Raw genomic sequence first — 7,201 nt, 5'->3', positions numbered from 1 at the left:
GCTGCCAAGCAGGAGCGGTGCAGCCCGGTGGCTCGGGGCGGACGCTCTGTGTTTGAATCCACGCTGGGATGAGTCTCGCCTGTGTCAGTAACGTAGCGAGGAGGCGGGAATTTCTCGCCTGCGTCTCGCGCGCTGTTGGCCCGCGCCCGCGCCTGCGCCTGGGTCCGTCCCGGCGCGCTGCGGGGTGGGCACCGGGGACGCCGGTTCTCGGGCAGGCTGCGCAGCATCTCCTCGTGCACGCACGGCTCCCGCCTCTGGAGCTGCCCGTTGCGTCCCGCGACACAGGACCTTGGGCAAGACGGGCCTGCGGTCTGACCCCGCAAATAGCCGTTCTTATGTCCTCATCCTGGCCCACGTGCCAAAGCTGACTCACGGCATGAAGCATCCAGTCTGTTTTGCTTCCTCCTGAGAGAGGCGGGTGATGCGCTCGTGGCACGTGCGGGTGCCAAAGTGCTGCCTTGTCCACCTGTCCCTGAACAGGGTGTGCTAGGCGCGAGCACTTCGTCTCTGGCACACTGGGTCATTGGCAGCCAAGAGTCCTAAGAAATGGGCGGAGGGGTGCCGACTTGTTCCTGGACTGGGAATGTCCCAGCGCTTCCCCGGCAAGGGGAGATGAGGCGCGGGGGCCGGGGCGTTCTCCCGACGCGCACGACCCGGTGCAGGATTGCAGCTGGTCATGGCGACGACGACGGCTACCGCCAGGCCCTGCCGTGGTGGAAAACCAGCCGGTCGCCCACGTCTGAGTTTGCTCTTTGGGATCGCAGGTTTGGTTGGTGACCAGAGCTGTGCCGCAGGCTGGCATTTCTGTAAGAGATTTGACTTAGTGCAGCATGACATTTCTGATTTACAAGCCAGCTTTGTAGAATAGCACGAATACAAATGTCAACTCAATTAAAGACCTAGCTCACCGACAGCTTTCAAAGCGGCTGTCAGCAGGGTGGTCACCCAGGGATGTTTCAAACGGAGGTCTGCCGGGTTTGGTAGCAGGCCTGGTGCTACTCAAACGTCTCCGTAATGTGGAAGGAAGTAGGAGGTCACGGCTGATAAAGGCCCCAGCGTAAAACGTGACATCAGGGCTGCCACGTGGAAGGATGCGGCCTGATCAGTAAACTGGGTCCGGTCTAATGCAATGAGGTGTTAATACATCCAAGTCCAAAGTTAGTGATGGGTCAGCAAAGAGCATGGGCCGTGCCTCCAGGATGGGCAGCTGCGCCTACGCCCGGGACTGCCGGGCGCGCGGGGGCCGCGGTGCCGCGAGGCGTGAGCGGGATCGCGGGAGGGCGCTCGTCTCCGGGCCGTGCCGGGCGCTGCCGGTCCCAGGTGTCGCACGGCAAAGCGGAGCAGAAAGGAGCCACAGAATGATTCGAAGGACGGGAAACCTGCCTCGGCGCGAGGGACTTCACGAGCTGCGTCCACACAGCCGCACAAGACGGGGGTTGATTCGTGGGCAAGCGCCTTCCTGAGGAGAAACCAGAAAGAAGCGGGTGCTGACACTTCCTAGACTGGGAGCACCGCAAGGAGGCCGAGGCTGGACAAAGCGCGACGGTGACGAGACGGGGGGTTGCCGCTGGGACGCGTCACCGAGAAAAGTCTCCAGATCGAGACGGCTTGTGCAGACAAGCTGCTCCGACTATCCCCTCCCGTGCCCAGATCCCGTGGGCCCCTCCAGCACGCCTGGCGCTGGGCAGCGCTCGGGCCCTGGCAGGGCCTGGGGCTGAGTTGCGGATGCCGGGTCCGGGAGGGGTGTGCGGGGTTCGTGTCTCCTGCACCGCCTCCCCGCTCGTCCGACACAGCCGCTGCACAGCCCTTGACCCCCTGGGCTTGCGTCTGGTTTGGCAGCAGGTGCCCTCCGTGTCCAGCGCCAGCAGCCGCCCCGTGACCCATCAAGGCCCAACGGCAACCTTGGCCGTAACCGCAACGGCTTTGTGGTTTTGAGCCTGGAAAGCGCCAGGCGAGATGGAGGCAGAGCTGGCAGGGGTTCAGCTGCAGGGCGCGGAGGCTTCGACAGGCAGGCGGCGGCCGTGTCTGCGCCTGGAAGGACTCGTGGTGGCCGGAGCGGAGCCATCGCCCTGGGGGCACTGCGTGCCCGCAGCTCGGGCTGTAGTGGTCGCTGGGCCCTGCGCGGTCCCGCTGCCGCGGGGTGGCTGCGCGGGCTCTCCGGCCCGCTCCTTGGCTGCGGACTCCCGGCCGCTGGTGGCTGCTCTGTCCCCTCTGGGCACCTCCCTCGTACCGAGTGGCTCCAGCTGTTCGCCAGGTGTGCGCGGTGGGGATGCGCGCGGTGGGGATGTGCGGTGGTGACGTGAGAGCGATGCCGTTTGCCCTCTCCCAGGAACGAGCCCGCCAGCTGGAAGGCAGCCGCGGCCTCTGCCCCCCCGGGCCTGCGCTTCCTCGCTGCCAGGTATCGCGTGTCCGGACAGCTGTGAAAGTGCTGAGCTGTGGAGCAGCGGGGTGGGAAACGGCCGCCTCGCCCCCAGTTCTAGGAATTTACCACGGCATAAACAAGGCAAATATAACCCTGAGACACAAACAGGGGCCATGTGCCCTGCGCCCCTGCCCGTCCCCGCCCGCTGCGCGCTCACAGGCGTGTCGTGTTCCCAGCAGCTTCGCTTTTCGTGGTAAACAATTGGCTAACGGCCACGAGTAACTATCGTCCCCGAGGGCGTCCCGTGGTGCTACTGGAGCCCCGTGCCGGGGGAGCCCCGTGGCATCGGCCTCGCGGCTAGGGAAACTGAGGCATGAAGCCCGTGGCCAGCCGGGGCCGGCAGCGGGTGTCGGAGGGCAGCCGGGCCAGGCTGGCTCGGCCGTGGTCTCGCCCTTGCGCCCTGGCAGCCGCGTGCGTGGCTGCGACGGGCCGGGAGCTCGGTGCCGGCTGTTGTCGGGCTGCGCGGAGTGAGCTGTTGCCCGGGGAAACCAGACACGGGTGTTTGCCAGGAAGGCTGACATTTAATGCGGTTAACAGCCTCTCTCCCGCCTGTGCTCGCTGGCCGTGCGTGGGCCGTGCAGGCAGCTGGGAAACCAGGAAGGGCAACCCGTAAAAACATGGTTGAAAATCTGTCGTTGAGCTGCAACGGTGGTGGCCACGGTCAGGGGTCTGGGAGGGCTGCCCACGCGCGCGGGGCCGGGGCCGGGGCCGCGCGAGGGACGCTTGCAGCATGGCCCAGGACGCGGTCCCCCCACGCCTGCTGCAAGCCGAGGCCCTGTCGCGTTGCCTTGCACCGTGCAGGCTGCGACCCGCGTCCGCCGGGCCAGCACCCGCGGCAGGGCCGGCGCGGACGATGGAGCCCGGGGCTCTGCGGGCAGGGCCCTGCAGAGCCGGAGCTGCTGCTTCTGCATAAGCCACAGAAACAGGGCCGTGGCCTTGCCGTTCAGCCCCCGTGCCGTGCCAACCTTGTTGCAAGGCTGGGGCCGCGCTCCTGAGGGGCAGCCCTGCGCTGCGCTCCCAGGGCTCCCCTGCACGGGGCTGCAGCTCCGCCGGCTGAGAGCGCAAAGCGCAGAGCTTCGCCTGGCGCATCCTGCCGGGGCAGCCCACTGAGGAGCAGCGCGCGGCCCAGGCTGCGAGCGGCCCTGCTGGTGCCAGGCTCGGGGACCCGCGGACAGGCCGGAGCTGTGGCCCGTGCACAGCCGCGCGCCTCTGGTGCCATCGTGTGGCAGAGCTGAGGAGCATCGCCCGCAGCCGTCCCCTGCCCTCCTCTCCGCCGCCGTCGCGCGAAAGCCCGGGAGGCGCGAAGCGTGTTGTGTTGCGGAGGTCATGGAGGCTGCGTGCTTGAAGCGGTGCAGGTGTCCAGCTTCCAGACGTGGCCGTGGAAAAGCTGGAGGGCATGGCAGATAACCCCAGGACAGTGCCTGAGAGCAGCGGTGCTGGGGGCCTCCGGGCAACGCGCGGTCCGGCAGAGGAGTTCCTGGTCTTGGCCCTCCCGGGCGTGATCCTCCAGCTGCCGGCACGCGCCTTCCACAGCACGTGGCTGGGCTGCCCTGGGGCGCCCTCCACGCTAGTGACCCCCGGCGCTTCAAGCAGGCGAGAGGAGCTGGTTGCTCCGTTCATCTCCATGCATCGGCCCGGCTCTGCCCTGCTAACGGCCCGTCTGCGGCGGGGACACGAGAGCCTGTTCCCGAGAGGGACGCGGGGCCGAGTGCTGGCTCAAACCCACCCCTCGCCTGCGTCTCCCCCTGCACCGTTCACAAGTGCCCTGACATCCAGGGCAACAGGAGGCGGACGGGCCGGTGGCTCTGGGATCGCCGGATGACAAGTGATGGGACTTGGCGCGGGTGACGGCTCCGCACTGCGGTGACGAGACGGAGAGGGTCACAGGGTTGCTGGCTCCCCTGGGCGGGAGCGGGGACCGTGAGCAGAGCGGTGGATTCGCTACGCGGGGGGACGCGGGAGCCGAGCTCGCGGCTGCATCTGGCAGGACTCGGAGGAGCTGGTTTGTTTTCTTTCCCTTTCCCGTAGAGGCTCGTGGAAGCGGTGACAGCCAGGCTCCTGCCTGCCCCGAGCACGTGGAAACCCGTGTCCTGACCAGGAAAACACCGCCAAGCTCCGAGCCAGAGTCTGGGCTGCCCCGAGGCGGCGCAGACGCGTTGGCCCCACGGCGGGTCTGCGTCAGCTCTCCGAAGCGCGAGCCGGAGGACGGAGCGGGGCTTTCCGCAGGGTGCTGGCGGCGCAGGCTAGCGGGGAGCGGGCGATGGCCAGGCTGCCGAAAGCGGAGGCAGGGGCAGAAGCAGCTTGGGGCGTGCGCGACAGATGCTCCGTGGGCTGCCTGCGCAGAGGCACGGGGCTGCCGCTCCTGCGGTACTTTCATCTCCGCGCTGCTTGATGTTTCTCTCTTGGTAAACAAGTGAGGTTTTGCTGCTTGGCACACGCCGATACCCTGTTCTCCGCCGCCTTTGTCCCCATCCTACATCTCCCCAGGGCCTGTGTGCAAGCTCTCGGCTGGGAGGACCTGGCTCGTTGCACATCTCTGCTCCGCAGATGTGCCGTCTGTCCCTGCTGGCACCTCTGCGGGTCTCGGTAGCTGCATTTGGGCCCCCAAGCACCCCGGAGGTTGCTGGATTGACGATGCTTCGCTTCTGCCCTAAGCATGCGCTGCCAACGGGCAAGCAAGCCGCCCTGCTCCCGCCCCGAGATGCCGGGGTTCGGGGCCGGCCAAAAGGACCCTTGTGCCAGCCTGACTGAAGTGCCGCGCCGTGGCTCGGGCAGAAGCAGCTCCCAGTCCCCGAGGGGAGATGTGCGGTTCTCGAGCTCAGAAACCGTGGGTGGGGGGGTGGAAATCAGGGCAAGTGACTGCCGCTGGCAGCTGTGTGCCGAAAGGCCTTGGAGAAGCAGTGAGAAAGCGAGCAGTTTATCTCGGTGTCGCGCCAGGAAGCGAGGAGATGACGGCGCGCTGATAGGTTTCTGATCTTGCCGCTGCAGTTGAGATCTCGGCGAGTGGGTGTGAGCCGCGCCGCAGTGGCTGCCTGGGCTCGGGGGGGCAGCTCTCCCCGTCACGCCCGGCTGCGCTGCGGCTCCGTCGTGCCCCTGCCCCCCGCCACAGAAGATGCCCTAATTCAGTCATGGGAGCTGAAAAGAGCAGAGGCCCCGGTGAGCTGTGGTGGGAGGGGAAGAGCAAGGGTGAAACCGCGGCCTGCCGGAGCCACTGCCGCAGCTTTCCTCTCGTGCCGCAGCCGGGCGATGCCTGCGGCTGTGTCCGGAGCCGCCCCGTCGCGCGCTGGGGCCGTGCTCGCGTAGCCGGCGGGGTGGGAGCATTTCTGTCTCCAGTCCCACTGGACCGAAGAACGCAACGGTCCGTGGCCCAGACCCCGCTGGGGAAGAGCGAGAGGCCCAGGCCAGCTTGCACCATCGGGCAGCTCCTGACCTGGGTGCACTGCAATGCGAATGCCTCGTGTTGGCAGGGCAATGCGGTTTGGCCCACGGAGATCTCGTCCCAAGGGCTAGCTGCCCCTGCGCCCCCCAGGAAGCTCTGAGCACAGACACAATCTCCCTGTTCTTCCAACAAAGCCCTTGTGTGTGTCCGCTCTGAGCCTGGAGCCAAGCCACGTGCACGCCCCCACGCCAGCCCCCGCCAGCCTGGGTGCTCCAAGGCAGCACCGATGCGACTGCCGTCGTGTCTGGACTCGGCAGGTTTGCGGGGAGCCGAGGGCTCCCTCCTTGAGGCCCCGCTGAGCACGTCCGGCTGAGGTCTTGAGGCCGTCGCTGAGACGTGCCCAGCCTCAGTTTCCCCTGGCCTCTCGCACTGCAGGCGCTCGCTGCACATTCAGCCGGCCCAGGAGAGGCACCGCCTCGCTGGGGCCAGGGCGCGCGTCCTCCAGGAACGGCAGCGCGTCTCTGAGGCCACAGCGCACGGCCCTTGCTCTTCGGAGCTTGTTTCGGTTTCATCCTAAACCTGCAGCCTCCTCACCCCGACGCTGGGCACTACCAGGAGCCTGGGCTGGCAGCGGCCAGGGGCTCTGGGCGGAGGCGTTGCGCCTTCCTGCGCGTGCGGCGGGGGCTGCGTGCGCCTGCGCTCCCTGCCCGGGGGCTGCAGCGAGGGCTGAGCGCACCGGCCCTGCTGCTCCTGCGTTGGCAGTGCCAGCCCTCCTGAGCGCTGTGCCCCGCGGGGACAGGGTTTGGCATGGGCAGGCAGGAGGCCGAAACGCAGAGCCCAGGGCCGGGAGCACTCGGGGTTTCCACGGGTGCTGGGTGTGTGACCGTCCCCGGCTGCGAGGAGCCTCCGGGCTGTGCAAGGAAAGGGCCTGGCGTGGCGGGTGGCAGCGGGACCCTCTGGGGAGCAGGGAGGGTTGTGGCGTTGCGTTGCTCCTGGTCGTTTGCGCCAGGCATCGAGACCTGCCAGAGAAAGTCCCTGCACCAAATGGCTCTGCGAAGTGGTGTGATGGGGGTGTGTGCGCACGTGCGTGTGCATGTGTAGTGAGGCAGGGGGCAAGACGGCGCTGGCCGGATTTGGGGTCCATGGGGCACGCGGGGCCTGTCTTGCTAAAGGCTTCTTGTTGGGTTTCCACGTGCTCCTCTCATCTCGCTCCTCCGGCCCAGGAACAACCGGGCTCTCTGCAGAGATGAGCAGGGGCGGCGAGCGCAGAGAGGAGAGTACGCATCTGTGGACATGCATTTAATGTCTGCCCGTGGCCACGTGCCCAGGAAAGCCCCACGCGCTCGAGCAGCGGGCCCGGACCCGCCGGTGTTGCGTGCCCGAGACAGCGGCCGAGGCGT

The sequence above is a fragment of the Gavialis gangeticus genome, unplaced genomic scaffold, assembly GCF_001723915.1.
Source record: "Gavialis gangeticus isolate Ggan-Ray unplaced genomic scaffold, GavGan_comp1, whole genome shotgun sequence".
NCBI lineage: Eukaryota > Metazoa > Chordata > Crocodylia > Gavialidae > Gavialis > Gavialis gangeticus.
The sequence above is the reverse complement of the archived record's forward strand: the minus strand, read 5'-3'. Positions refer to the sequence as shown.